We start from the raw sequence: 16,163 nt of genomic DNA, 5'->3' as shown, positions 1-16,163 counted from the left end.
TCATCTCGACTCAGGGATCGAACTCATGTTGTCTCCTGTATCTTCTGCATTGCAGGCAGATTCTTTACCACTGAGTCACCTGGGAAGCCTCCATTTAATTGTGATATTCACTTTATCATGATAATATGAAATAGAACCTGCAATATACCCTATGTATGCCCATATCTTTGAACTGTCTTTGAATAAAGTATGAACTGAGCAAATAGTAGTATAAATAAAACCTAGAAGAATAATATTTTGCCACTTAATAAAACATATTAAATATATTTAGATAAAAAACAATTAACTAGTTATTTATGAACTATATATTTATTACAGGAGACAGGTAAGATATCAATGGGTTAACAAATCATTAGCATTAGATTAAATTATCTTACATGCTATGAATTTGCATGTACTTATTAGATATACAGTGGCTTTAAAACTTTTACAAATCAGGTTTTTCATTAGTTTACAATGGCCTTCTCCCTAATTAATTTAAAGTACTGTCTTTACTATGATGAGATGCATGAAAGAGAAATGTATAAACTCACTATAGTCATATCTTAGTATTTGGGTAGATTGGTTCTGTAACCTCCTGTGGAAATCAAAATCAGAGAATGCTCAAGTGCCTTGTATAAAATGTCATCAGTTCAGTTCAGTTGTTCAGTTGTGTCTGACTCTTTGTGACCCCATGAACCTCAGCACACCAGGCCTCCCTGTTCATCACCAACTCTTGGAGTCCACCCAAACCCATGTCCACTGAGTCAGTGATGCCATCCAACCATCTCATCCTCTGTCATTCCCTACTCCTCCTGCCTTCAATTTTTCCCAGCATCAGGGTCTTTTCCAATGAGTCAGCTCTTTGCATCATGTGGCCAAAGTATTGGCATTTCAGCTTCAACATCAGCCCTTCCCATGAACACCTAGGACTGATCTCCTTTAGGATGGACTGGCATAGCATTTCCATAAAACCTGCACACATCCTCCCCCATATGTACATTAAATCTTCTCTAGGTTATTTATAATACCTGCTGCTGCTGCTGCTGCTGCTAAGTCGTTTCAGTTGTGTCCAACTCTGTGCGACCCCACAGACAGCAGCCCACCAGGCTTCCCCGACCCTGGGGTTCCCCAGGCAAGAACACTGGGGTGAGTTGCTATTTCCTTCTCCAATGCATGAAAGTGAAAAGTGAAAGTGAAGTCACTCAGTCGTGTCCGGCTCTTAGCGATCCCATGGACTGCAGCCTACCAGGCTCCTCCGTCCATGGGATTTTCCAGGCAAGAGTACTGGAGTGGGGTGCCATTGCCTTCTCTGGTTATAATACCTAATATAATGTAAATTCTATGAAAATAGTTGCTAGACTGCAGCAAATTTAATCTTTGGTTTTCTGAAATCTTCTGGATTTTTGTTTGTTTGAGTATTTTTGATCTGCAATTAGTTGAACATGTGTATACAAAATTGATGGACAAACAATCCATGGATATGGAGAGCTGACTGTATTTATGATGTTCTTTTAAACAAGAAACCGTGGAAGGAAACTTTTTAGACACAAAGAGTGTAAAGAAGCTAAATATGCACATTGCACTAATGAGCACTTATCTCACAGTGAAAAGTCAAGTGTTGCTCAGTGGTGCCATCTCTTTGGTGACCTCACAAGCTATAGCTTGCCAGGCTCCTCTGTCCATGGAATTCTCCAGGCAAGAATACTGGAGTGTGTTGCCATTTCCTCCTCCAGGGATTTTCCTGACACTGGGATCTAACCCAGGTCTCCTGCATTTCAGGCAGAATCTTTACCATCTGAGCCACCAGGGAAGCTGTCTCACAGACTGGTTACATTTTAATTATGGGAACATTTTGCTTTTAAAGGTAGATCACAACTATTATCCTGCTTATTGTTTATTTGTTGTAAAATTCTTCCCATAAAGTTTCACAAGTGTAAATGTAACCCCAGATGGGTATAATTGATGCAAATGCATATTTTATTATTATTTCTACTTCATAAAATAACTACTGAAAAGAAATTTCCTACTAGGATATTTTTATTAAATTTCATACTAGGATATTTATATTAATATTTTTGTATGCAGGGGGCGCTCCGCAGAAAGAGAGAGGCAGTGGAACTTCCCTCAGCAAAGCCGAGGGGTCCTGAGGAGAGGTGAGCCTGCTGTCCGCCAACCCAGCCCCTCTCGAGCGAGAGACAATCAGACGCGACAGGGGTTCTGTCTAAGCAGTTCCGCTTTATTGTTGTGAGCTCTTGGTTTATAAAGGCAAGCAGGGAGGGGTTTGCGAGGGACTTTCCATAGTTGCACCAATCACATTAAAGGTCAAATCATCAGGTGCCATCATTATAACAGGAGTCTATGGTGATCACGTGCTGTCTGCGTGCACAGAAATCAAGAGAGCCAATCAAAAGTTTTGACAGACAACTTAGGCTGCACCCTCATCTCTTCCGCCAGGCGACATCTTAGCTCTAAACTGCAAAGCTAGCCCTTCTTTTTTAAGGTTTCCCATTTAGGGCCCCACATTTGTACAAGTTTTGGAAAAAGTTATCATATAGGTAAATATAAATTCAATTTTAAGTATGGACAATTAAGCTGATAGATAAGTTTTATAGGTTGTTAAATATTTCTGTTAATAATGTGCTCCAATCAAAAATGTGACCTTTTTCTAAACTGAAATTATTTAAAATTATCTATTAAAAGTATTAAAATGTTTTCTCTATTTTCTCCCATAGTCCTACTGACATTGGTTAGCTTATATAATCACAATCATGCTAAATTAAGAATTAAATGTAAAAGATTAGACAAGATAAAAGATATCAGAAAGTCGTGTGTAGGAAATTGTATTGCTCTTTGCAAATTAAGAAGACCAACTATATCACAATGAGGAAGAAATAAAGGGGAAAAAATGGACTAATCTAGAATACAGATAATATTGTTTCAAGTCTGTAAGTTCCCTGCATGCATGCACGCTCAGTCACTTCAGTAGTGTCCGACTTTTTGTGACCCCATGGACTGTAGCCCACCAGGCTCCTCCGTCCATGGGATTCTCCAGGCAAGAACACTGGAGTGGGTTGTCATGACCTCCTCCAGGGTATTTCCTGACCCAGGGATCAAACCCACGTCTCCTGCATTGGCAGGTGGATTCTTTACCCACTGAGCCACCTGGGATATCAGTAAGTTCCCTAATGCATTTAGAAATACAGTTCATTTTGCTAACAGAGAAAAAGCAGAGAGCTGCCACAAAACAAACAAACAAACAAAAAAAAAAAAAAAAACACAGAACTTCGATAGTTTAGTGGAAAGTTGTTTTAAGCACTAAATGTAAGGAACTGAAGAAGTTGTCCTAGGAAGATCCAAACTGTAGTGCAGAAAGCTACTTGCACATAGAGGCTTCCCCATGAATTTCAAGAAAGTATATCGGCTTAATGAGGTGACATATAGTTAAATGACCAGGCGAGGAAAGTGATCTGAAATATGGAATAAGTAATTCTGGGGATGAGATTGGAGGTCCCATAGGGAGGCCTATGTCTTAGGCAGGCGTAAATACAAGAGGTGATAAGCTATGGCTTTATTTTCGCCTAGCTCACACTCACTAATCACTGATCCTTTGTTTAGCTTTCCTTAGCAGTCCTTGGTTTCTTCAGATTGTATTTTCATTCCTTGCTGTATCTTTGAGAACCTGTTTTAAAACAAAACCCTAATTGTTAACCTTTCCTTAAAAGTGCTATGGATTGAATAGCTTAGAAAATAAACACAGAGGAATAGTATTGTCTTTTGATATTATTAAATATAAGTAGGAAAAGAAAAGAAGTTTGAGCTGAACTAAGAAATGCCTTTCCTTTGAGAGCCTCCATTTGCATTTACACAGAGAATAGCTTATTAAGTTTTATTTAATAAGCTAATATTCTTTTAATGCTATTGAATATTTTATTTTGCCTTTCCAGAGAAAATATGAAATGTTAGTCACTCAGCCATGTCCGACTCTTTGTGATCCCGTGGACCGTAGCCCGCCAGGCTCCTCTGTCCATGGAATTCTCCAGGCAAGAATACTGGAGTGGGGAGCTGCTGCCTTTTTCCAGGGGATCTTCCCAACTCAGGAATCAAACCCAGATCTCCTGCATCGCAGGCAGACTCTTTACTAGCTCATCTACCAGAAAAAACATGGAATTGGATGATTAGAAAAGCACAGGTGGCGTCCTGTAGTGCCATAGGAGCAGCCCCTCTGATTTTAGTGAGCATTCCAAGCTCTCTGGGAAGACTTCCTCTCTGAACGCTTTTTCTTACAATTAGCTTGGCTGTGAAATTCCGAATCCTAGTGAGATTCAGCTTCATTCTTTCTCCAGGACTATGAGAGACAATTTGATTCATAGTTTTAATCATTGTGGCTTTAATTAAAATTTAAATAACATCAGTTGCTCTAGTTGCTGTTTTTTTTTTTTTTTTTACTCTTCAGGGATTCTAGTCATTTTTAAGATTGTGTCTTGGGTGCTGATGCAAGTCTTTGGTTACCAAGAATAGTTTCATTGTTTGGAACAGGAAGTTTCCATCATTTTGGCCATTTCTAGTTTTCCTGAATTTACTTGTGCTGCTTTGTGTGCATGCACGCATATGTGATTTCCAAGATAGATTTCCAATACTTTCTCATCCGTTGTTTTGTTTTAATTACCTTTCCTGATTTCCTGAAGGACGAGGTGGAGATTAGTTTTTATATTTTCCTTCCTAAAGCTGATGCTTGATTGCAAATTATTAATTCTCTCTTACCAAGCTTGAAATGACATTGCAGATCATTTTAGCATTTGGCACACAATTCACACCAGCTATTACAGGACTGAACCATCTTTCAGGTGCTGGAGTGACAAGAAAACTCTCCGGAGAGCCCATGATTGGTCTGCTCTCCTCGCCTCACTTTTTTCTTTTAAGCACTTTCTATGTTTGTGTGACTTGACATTTCAGCAGCCACACGCGAACAAGGAAGTTCATGTGTAATGCTAAAGGCGTTCAGACTCCTCCTTTCCACACACGAAAGGCTTTGTCTGCAGAAACTGGGATGCTTGGTGTCGCAAGACTGATTTTAATCCAAGGGTTACTGTCTTTAAGGACTCTATTATTAATTTGAGCAGAAGGTAAATTATATGATAGGATATCAATTAAAAAAAAAAAAAACTCTCCTGAAAGATCTGCTAAGCCAACCACTAACAGCTTCTGAAGAACAGAAAATTATGACTGATCGGCTATGCATTCCAACCTACCGAGCACAGAACCAGATGTGAGGTTCAAGCTCAATGTTTTTTCGATAGGTAAAAATAAGGAAGAAAGAAATGAAGTAAAAAAGAAAGAGAGAAGGAGAGATATTTCTCTTTAAAACTCTTCAAAGATGTTCCATTGCAGTTAATAAAATATTTTTCTTAACAGGGTCTTCAAACACTTCATGATCACAGCTTTGCTGTTCCTCCAAACTCGCCTGTCTATTACACCATTACTTATGCCTGAAAAATTACTCTTTCTTCAGGCCTTCTATGTCTCCAAGCTATTTACTACATCCTGAGGACATCACATATTTTACTTCCTCACCCTGTAATTTTTCTCACAACCCTCAACCTCTCTACACATTTATCAAAATAACGTCATTTTAAATTCCTCATCATAAGCATCATATTCTCAAAGTTCTTTCCTGACAACCTGAACTTAAAATGCTTTCCTCTCCACTGTAGTTATGTACGTAACACTTTTTTTTAAAATTTATCAACAGCACCATAGCGTTTTATATATTTGTTTGATTATAGATTCCATGGGATCAAACCCAGCCTGTTTCATTCACTGGAATACATTCAGGAGTTCCTTAATTTATACTTTGGTACAAGTCTGCATAGTAGTTATTTTAATATTTGTTAGATGAGAATGTTAATACATTTAAGATCAATAATTAAATTTAAATGAATTAAAGTTTACAAGCATAGAAATAACTTATCCAGTGGTGATTACAGAAGAAATCATTGGGGTTGCATGGGGTAATCTCTGTAAGTCTCATAATTGGACATAGTACTAAGGCAAAAACATGCTTTCAAATAAAGTTGAATAAAAGATAAGTTCAACAGAGCTGGGTGATCTAAGGCCAAATGGCATCTCAATCTTAAGGCTTAGATTGAGATATGGCTCAGAAGTGGGAAAGGAAATAATGAACAGTGTTGTTTACAACAAACAATGGTTGAAACAAGGAGTTTTGTTAGGGGAGAAAGTGAGAGAAAAGCAGCTGGCTGAAAACCTACAGTAATTAATTTGCCCTCTGCTCCTGAATGTAAGTTGAATCATATAAGTTTAGCGTTTATGTAGAGAATTTAGTGAAACTGGCATTTAAACCACAAAATTATGAGATATAAAATCACCTTGAGTGTGTTGATAACTTATACAAAGGATGAGGAGAAAATTTAATTTTAGTAGGGATGGTAAAGACCAAAGGAGAAACAATGATAAAGAATAAACATTGTATAAAGTTTTTATGATTTATAATCTTAAAATATAAGAATAAAGGATTGAAGAATGGATGCAGGATTATGATTTAATACTCATTTTTGTAGTTTTTATTTTCAAATGTTTATAGTGGAAGTTATCACTTATTTGTGCATTCAAAAATAGTTCTTACTACTTGGTTTTCTTTGGATTTTAATATCATTTGCTAAATAATACATTAAATAATATAAAAATACTCAGGTAATACAAATTCAGAGCAAAAATCAAGGTTTTCCTTTTCACTTCCTCAGTTCTCTGGTATCTGTCTCCAATCTTGAATGTCTTGTTATTGCTATAAACTACTTACTAAACTGTTAGAAATACAAATTGTAGTAAGTAAAAGTTTCTCATATATTACATTATTTATATCACTTGTTTTCTCTGATTACAGAGCAAAACCCATCAACAATATGAACTCATTTGAAACATTTCACCAAGGACAACTCTTGATCTTATATAGCTTTTTTTTTTTTTTCATGAAAGAGATTGTAAGTTTTATTTTTTTATTTTTTATTTTTTTCATTTTTATTTATTTATTTATTTTTATTTATATTTATTTATTTATTTTTTATTATATAGCTTTTAAAGTAAGAAAGTATCATATACAATTCTAACTCTCTTTGGTAGGTAGATTCATCCCAGGTAGCTGGGTAGACTAACACCTCCCCATTCCATAAATCTTGAAAATGATCTTGAACTACATTATCTTTCAAAAGAGGAATGAATTGAGATGAATACAATAAGGCATCCCTGGCAACTCAGACGGTGGTTTACACCAACCACACAACTATCAGTAAATTTGGGCATGGCTATCCCTCTATGAGCAGGGGCTGTAATTACAGGCTTCCACAACAAAACTAAGGCATCACTTGCCCACTTCGTACCACAAGGAACACCAACTCCGCTAATTCCAATACTAGTAATTATTGAAACCATTAGCCTTTTCATCCAACCAGTAGCCCTTGCTGTATGATTAACAGCAAACATCACAGCAGGACACTTATTAATTCACTAAATTGGAGGAGCCACCCTTGCACTAATGAACATCAGCACCACAACAGCTCTCATTACATTTATCATTCTAGTCCTACTAACAATTCTTGAATTTGCAGTAGCTATAATTAAGGCCTACGTGTTTACCCTCCTAGTTAGCTTATACCTGCATGACAACACATAATGACAAACCAAACCCATGCTTAACACATAGTAAACCCAAGCCCCTGACCCCTAACAGGAGCACTATCCACCCTCTTAATAACATCTGGCCTAATTATGTGATTTCACTTCAACTCAACAACTTTACTAATGCTCGGCCTAACAACAAATATACTCACAATGTATCAATGATGATGAGACGTTATCCGAGAGAGTGCCTTTCAAGGACATCATACTCCAACTGTTCAAAAGGGCCTTCGCTATGGAATAATTCTCTTTATTATCTCTGAAGTCTTATTCTTTACCGGATTCTTCTGAGCGTTCTATCACTCAAGCCTTGCACCTACACCCAAACTAGGCGGCTGCTGACCTCCAACAGGCATTCACCCACTTAATCCCCTAGAGGTCCCATTACTCAACACTTCCGTTCTCCTAGCCTCAGGAGTCTCCATTACCTGAGCCCACCATAGCCTTATGGAAGGAAACCGCAACCACATATACAAGCCCTGTTTATTACCTTTGCATTAGGTGTATATTTTACACTACTACAAGCCTCAGAGTACTATGAAGCGCCCTTTACCATCTCAGACGGAGTCTATGGTTCAACCTTTTTCGTAGCCACAGGATTCCATGGTCTCCATGTCATCATCGGATCTACTTTCTTAATTGTCTGGTTTTTCCACCAACTAAAATTCCACTTTACCTCTAGTCACCACTTTGGTTTTGAAGCCGCTGCCTGATACTGACATTTCGTAGACATAGTCTGACTTTTGGTGTAAGCAGATGCCTACAGTGCGGGAGACCTGGTTCGATTCCTGGTTCGGGAAGATCCCCTGGAGAAGGAAATGGCACCCCACTCCAGTATTCTTACCTGGAAAAGTCCATGCACAGAGGAGCCTGGTAGGCTACAGTCCATGGGGTCGCAAAGAGTCAGACACGACTGAGCCATTTCATTTCACTTCAGGAAGGACAGGTCTATTATCTAACATAATAGGTGCCTAGTTAAAGGGCCTCCAGAATAACAGATTTATAAGTATTGATTTACATTACATGAACAAGTATTTTTGGTTCCCATGACTCAAAGCTTTTCCCTCTAGGTGCTTGCTAAACCATAGATAGATGTCAGGCTTCTGTGAGCTGCTGACAGATACCCAACAGGAAACGATGGAAAGGATTTCTGTTTTCAACCTCTGAGCAAGGGAATAGTTCTGAAGAGAATGAGTTGAGGTAAGATCACCAACACGAAGATCGAAGGTGGAGCAGGCCTCAAACCGAATAATTAAGATCTAGAATAGGACCAAGAAATCAGTTTGCTATGTAAGATCAATTCAAGAATTGACATTGAATACTGCTGTTCAGTCATGTCCAGCTCTTTGCGACCCTGTGGACTGTAGCCCACCAGGCTCCTCTGTTCATGGAATTCTCCAGGCAAGAATACTGCAGTGGGTTGCCGCTCCCTTCTCCTGGGGGTCTTTCCAACCCAGGGATAGAACTCAAGTCTCTTTCATTGGCAGGCGGTTCTTTATCACTATTGCTACCTGGGAAGCCCTTATATAAATATGGATACAGTTATTAGACCAGGAGATATTGCAAGACATAAGGCAGGCTTCTGCTAAAGTAAGTAAATGAACACATTTAACTGGGAAAAGCAATTGGAGTAGAGATAAAATTAGAATATACATTCCTGTATGTCTGAAATTCTGTGAATTTTAGAAAGGTGTATATTCATGAGAGAGAAGTTAATGCACTATTTTTAGTATCTGTGATCTATAATTTATGAAATGTTATCTTCAAGGCTAGTATATTGATTGGATTAACATGTTTAGCTTCTTGTAAGATTTGACCAACTAATTAGTGGCTTTGAATCAACAACCAATAGAATTTCTAGGTGGTTTTCCCATGAAAAACAATCCTTGAAACATCATGGTTCTAGTCCTTATTACAAAGTCCTCTGCCATAGATATTATCTGTCTTCTTCTCCCTGTTTTATTTTAAACTATATATATAGTTTATTTTAAATATATATATATATATTTCTCTAGGAAACCTGATTTTATCACTTAAATTCTTTTGAACATCTGAATTGTTATTGTAGCTTGATATTTATAATATATATTTTGTGTGTCCATTAATGAAGCTTAACATTAGTTGCATTAATAGTTATATTAAATATTTTAGTATAAAACACACTTTATTTTAGACCTTCTAAAATATGGAAAATATTTTTAGGTCGTCAAGAATTATAGTTTTCTAAACATTCTTTATCACATGCTATAAAAAGGTAAAATTTAAAGAAAGCAAAATGTAACTTATATAGGAGAAATTTGGGCAAATTGTTATAGGATTATATTGTCTTAATTTCCCTATACCTTCTCATAAGTTTTTGTTTGCAATGCTTTTTTAATTGATTGAATAGCAGATTTATTTTTCCAATATCTGAGGACATTAGAAAATACTAAAAAGCAGGATTAGACTTACCTATGAAGCATTCTCATAACATTCTCATGGAAGTATCGATTTCCTCGGCCACTCATGTGTCCTTGTGACGGCACTGATTCTCAAGCGATGTGATGTGTGTTTTTTTGTATCACTGAGCACTTTAGGTAAATTTGTGTTGCTGAGCCTTAGAACAGAACTTAGTCCATAGTAGATATGTAATACTTATTTCTTAAATTAATGTAGAAAATAGAGATGGCCTAAGAATGAAAGAAATATGGAAAACATAACAGGAAAGCCAGATTAGAATGTGTTGAATGAAAGGTTTGTATAAACAAATTTAACACTGGGAAATTGAGCATATTCAGCTGCCCACTTTATGAAACCAACATTTAATTAAATGCAGTTGTCTCATAACATACTCAATGGTTAAGCTTCCTCACAGCTGAACTGAAACTGTTTAAATAAAATGAGACTCATTAACTCTTCTAATTGTTGTTTGCGTGAAGACTTGAACTTTGATTTTAAAAAGAAACTGCTCCATCTGCAGCTAGTAAAAAGTATCAGCTGGCAGTGTTTAACCCTCCTGAATCATCGATTCATTTTTCTTTCCCAAATCAGTGAGGATTAGGGAGAAGAGATTCTATAAAGATATTCAAAGAATGTTTCTGAACTTTATTTTGTGCCTGTCTTCTGAGCTTATGCATACCAAAAATATAGCTTGCCTAGTTGGTATAAAGGTAAAAGTACACGTATAATGGGAATGTAACCGCTGCACAACTTAAGCCTTCTTAGTTGTCAATAGAGAGGAAACAGATCATCAACAGTTGAATGCTTCATCTTATAATGATGCTTCACATTGTATAGCTTTAAGATGGCAAGTACCTCTTGTCGAAGAAAATGTCTCATTGCTACCAGCTGATAACATATATATGTTCTCCCATAAGTGAAACCTCAATTTGATTTTTAGTATTTTAAGGTTAACACAAATAATTAAAAAATAAATCTTTACTATATGTTGAAATTCTGCAGTAAACAATTCATTGCATCCCAGTGATTTTTACATGTAATGGTATTTTTCATGGACTAAGTCAATTTCAAGCCTAGCTATTTTTGGCAACAGATGTCAGCCAACTGTGCTTATTTGGAAGTGCCTTTTTGTATTTAGAAGGAAAAAAAAACTGTTCCATGATTTTCTCCTGAGTACAGATGTAAAGACTTTTTTCTAATAAGTACAGATGCAATTATAATGAAATCTGTTGATGTAAGAATTAAGAATTTGGTTCTGGCAGAAAGAGTATCTTGAAAAATCGCTAATGGATTTATGCTTATACACAGAAGAAGGCTGAAAGTAAGCCTTGCAGGTAAAGTAGAAGCTCTAGTAATATCAGTAGCTCATGCTCCACATTTTCCATTCTCAGCTGGAAGCTTCCAGTGTGAAGTTCCCTCAGCTGAATATTTGCTAAAGGTCCAATCATTGAGCCTCAAATTCTGAGAAACAGAAATAAGAGAAAGTGGGACGGCATTAAAAGAGTCCCAAATAGAAAGATTACTTGGAAATCCTGTGGCACACTTCTGAAAATTGCCAAGAACTGACTTTGGAATACTGGGGCCACATCTTCAGAAATACAGTTATCTAGGGAGAGACTAGGAAGAGGTGGAAAGAATACAAAGAACTACACAGAAGGTGTTAATGACCTGGAAACCACGATGGTGTGGTCATTCACCAAGACCCAGACATCCTGGAGTGGGAAGTCAAATGGGCCCTGGGGAGCATTACTACAAGCAAAGCTAGGGAAGGTGATGGAATTAGGATATTCTAGAATTTAAACTCTTAAAAGATGACGCTGTTAAAATGCTGCACTCAATATACCAGCAAATTTGAAAAGATCAGCAGTGGCCACAGAACTGGAAAACGTCAGTTTTTATTCCAATCCCAAAGAAAGGCAGTGCCAAACGATGTCTAAATTACCATGCACGTGTGCTCATTTAAACATGCAAGCAAGGTAACGCTCAAAATCCTCCAAGCGAGGCTTCAAAAGCATGAGAATCAAGAATTTCCAAATGGACAAGCTGGGTTTTTTAGAAAAGTCAGGAACCAGAGATCAAATTGTCAACATCCATTGAACCATAGAAAAAGCAAAGGTATTCCAAAAAAAAAAAAAAAGATCTGCTTCTCCTTCATTCATTCTGCTAAAGCCTGTGTGGATCACAGCAAACTGTGGAAAATTCTTAAAGAGATGGGAATACTTGACCACCTTATCTGCCTCCTGAGAAACATGCCTGTGCATCAAAAAGCAACAGTTAGAATTAGCCATAGAACGATGGACTGGTTCAAAATTAGGAAAGGACTATATCAAGGCTGTCTATTGTCACCCTGCTTATTTAACTTATATGCAGAGTGCACCATGTGAAATGCTGGGCTGGATGAAACACAAGCTGGAATCAAGATTGCCAGGAGAAATATCAACAACCTCAGATGTGCGTATAATACCACCCTAGTGGCAGAAAGCAGAGAAGAACTAAAGAGCCTCTTGATGAAGGTATAATAGGAGAATGCGAGTGAAAAAGTTGGCTTGAGCCTCAACCTTCAAAGAACTAAGATCATGGCATCTGGTCCTATCACTCCTTGTCAGATAGAAGCGGAAATGTGGAAGCAGTGACACATTTTATTTTCTTGGGCTCCAAAATCACTGTGGATGTTGACTGTAACCATTAAATTAAAAGACTCTTACTCCTTGGAAGGAAAACAATGACAAAACTAGACAGCATATTAAAAAGCAAAGACATCACTTTGCCAACAAAGGTCCATATAGTCAAAATGATGGCTTTTCCTGTGTGCTTAGTCACTCAGTTATGTCCAACTCTTTGCAACCCCATAGACTGTAGCCCACCAGGCTCCCATGCCCATGGGATTCTCCAGGTAAAAATCCTGGAGGGGGTTTCCATTTCTTTCTCCTGGCTTTTCCTGTAGTCAAGCACTTATGTGAGAGTTGGACCATAAAGAAGGCTGAGCTCCGAAGAATTGATGCTTTTGAATTGTGGTACTCTAGAGGCCTCTTGGGAATCCCATGGAGATCAAACCAGTCCATATTAAAGAAATACAACTCTTAATAGTCATTGAAAGGACTGATGCTAGAGTTGAAGCTCTAATACTTTAAAGCTTCTGATGTGAAGAGCTGACCCATTCTAAATGCCCCTGCTGCTGGGAAAGATTGAGGACAGGAGGAGAAGGGGACGACAGATGGTGAGATGGCATCACTGACTCAATGGATACGGGTTTGAGCAAGCTCCGGGAGATGGTGAAGTACAGGGAGGCCAGGCATTCTGCAGCCTTGGGGTCACAAAGAATCACACACAACTTAGTTACGAACAACAACGAGGAGGCGCTTGGGTTAGGATTTCGCTATAACTGAAAAATCAGTGAAAAACAGCTAAGCTCTCTAGTCACTAGCACACAGGAACAGATCTATCATATTTTATATGATAACATCCGACTGAGTTAAAATTCATATGAATTTTAAATATAAACAAAAATAAGACAAATAAATCAAAAAATGTGAGAAACTTTTAGTGTGGGAATTTATAAATACTTATTCTAAGGCGTTGACATTAAAATAGAGAAATCTACCATGCTTATTAACAGAAACAGGCTATACTTAAATTATGTCAGTCCTCAAAAGTTCATTTTTAAACTAACACAGTTTCAATCTAGATATGAACACTTTTATTTGTGAGATCCTGAGGAAAATGACTAATTACAAATTTTATACATCAATGAAAATAATGAAGAAGAGTCAGATATTCTTTAGGAAGAAGAATCTAAATACATAGCTTATATTGAGTGGTTACATTTCACATCAAAAGTAATGACAACAAAAGCAAAAATAGAGTGGTCTACATCATAATAAAAAAACTTCTGCACAGCAATAGCAAACCATTAACAAAATGAAAAGGTAGCCTACTGAATGGAAAAACATATTTATAAATCATATATCTGGTAGAAGATTAATATCCAAACTATAAAAGAAGTCATACAACTAAAAAAACACCACATAAAATACAATTAACAACTGAAGATAGACTCTGAATAGACATTTTCCCAAATACTTACAGCTGGCTAATAGGTCTGTGATAAGGTACTCCACTGCACTAGTCATTGCTGCTGCTGCTGCTAAGTCGCTTCAGTCGTGTCCGACTCTGTGCGACCCCATGGTCTGCAGCCCACCAGGCTCCTCCATCCATGGGATTCTCCAGGCAAGAGCACTGGAGTGGGGTGCCATTGCCCTAGTCATTAGGAAAGTGCAAATCAAAACCACAAAAAGCTATCATCTCATACCTATCGGACTGGATATTATCAGACACACAAGGTCTCAAGTATTGACAAGGAAGTATTTGGAAAATAGAACCCTTGTGACTGTTGGTGGAAATGTCACTTGGGGCAGACACTTTGGAAAACAATATAGAATTTACTAAAAACAAAACAAAAAGTAAAAGTAGAACTAATATGATACAGCAATAAATATTCATCCAAAGCAAATAAAAGCACCAACTCAAAAAGGTATCTACGTGTCTACAGCTGGTTTAGCATTCGAAACATGGAAGCAAGCCAAACGCCACTAAAGGATGAATGGATACAGCAGATGTAGCATGCATACACATACGCACGTGTGCACACACACACACACACACACGCACACAGTAAAATATTCAGCAGTAGTAAACAGAAGAAGGAAACGTTGCAGTTTGCAACAACATGATTGGACTTTGAAGACATTGCGCTGAGTCAGAGAAAGACAATTACTGTATGATCTAACTTGTACTTGGAGTCCAGACAAACAATATTGAACTCACAGAAGAGACTGGTGGTTGACAGAGGTGGGGAAGTTTGGTAAAAGTGGCCAAAACGTACAAACTTTCACTTGTAAAAATATATTTTCTAGAACGTAATGTACAGCATGCTATCTATAGTTTATAGTACCATATGTTTAAAAGTTTAAACTTTTAAAATGTATGTTTAAAAATTTAAACTTCTAAAATGTATGTTTAAAGGTTGCTAAGTGTATACATCTTAGAAGTTCTCATCACAAGAAAAAAAGTGTAACTATATGTGTGCTATGTATTAGCCAGATATTGTCGTGGTCATTTTGCAACATACAAATATCAAATAATGATATTGTACATCTGAAATTAATATAATGTTCTATGCTAATTGTGTTTCCATAAAAAGAGTGATTGCAAAGTTAGAGTAACAAAGGCATCATGCTATTAACGTGATAACAAAATAAAACACATTAGCAAATGCAATGTAACAGAAAATCCCAATACTTATGCCCTTATTTTTTTTTTTAATTGCAATACAGAAGATCCTGAATTGCAGATTAGTGTATAAAAGAAAGACCATTCAATATGTGATACTGAACATCTGCTTTTCTATATAAAAAAACTGATTTTCACTTCAGTTTCAAATAGGTTACAAATAAAAATATAAAAAGCTAAAACATGGAAACATTTAGAAAACCATATGAGAGAATAAACTTATGACTTTGAGGCAGGAAAGGACTTCTTTAACAAATGCAAAAGCTACAGTAAAAGTAAACAGATTGATGAATTAAAATAAATATGTATTTTTTAAAAATTCATTAATGCATCGTTGACTTACAATGTTATGTTAGTTTAGGTGTATGGCAGAATGAATCAGTTATACAGACACCCACTTGGTTTTTGGTTTTTGAGATTCTTTTGTTATATAGGCCACTACAGAGGACTGAGTAGAGCTCCTTGTGCTAGTCAGCAGATTCCTGTTATTTGCTTTATACATAATAGTGCATACAGGTCAAACCCGGTCTCTCAGTTTCTCGTCCTTCTGCTTGTCCTCTGGTAGTCATGAGTTTCTTTTCTACCTCCAAGACTACTTCTGTTTTGTAAATACATTCACTTGTGCTTTTTTGTTTTAGATTTCACACATAAGTGATACACCATGATATTTATTTTTCTGTGTTTTACTTCACTCAGTGTGACGATCTCTGGTTCATCCATGTCACTGAAAATGGCATTATTCTGTTCTTTTTATGGCTGAGTAA

General features: G+C 36.9%; 1 long non-coding RNA gene across 1 annotated transcript; it reads left to right on the top strand.

Annotated features, from left to right (window-relative positions):
• Positions 1 to 7,253: 7,253 nt before the first annotated feature.
• LOC120878538 lies at positions 7,254 to 15,152 on the top strand. The gene is made up of 3 exons (XR_005724568.1): positions 7,254 to 8,417; positions 11,457 to 11,461; positions 15,142 to 15,152. It is a non-coding gene; the product is annotated as an uncharacterized LOC120878538 (long non-coding RNA).
• The last annotated feature ends 1,011 nt before the right edge of the window (positions 15,153 to 16,163 follow it).

Source organism: Oryx dammah, unplaced genomic scaffold, assembly GCF_014754425.2.
Source record: "Oryx dammah isolate SB20612 unplaced genomic scaffold, SCBI_Odam_1.1 HiC_scaffold_19, whole genome shotgun sequence".
Lineage (NCBI taxonomy): Eukaryota > Metazoa > Chordata > Mammalia > Artiodactyla > Bovidae > Oryx > Oryx dammah.
The sequence above is the reverse complement of the archived record's forward strand: the minus strand, read 5'-3'. Positions and strand labels throughout refer to the sequence as shown.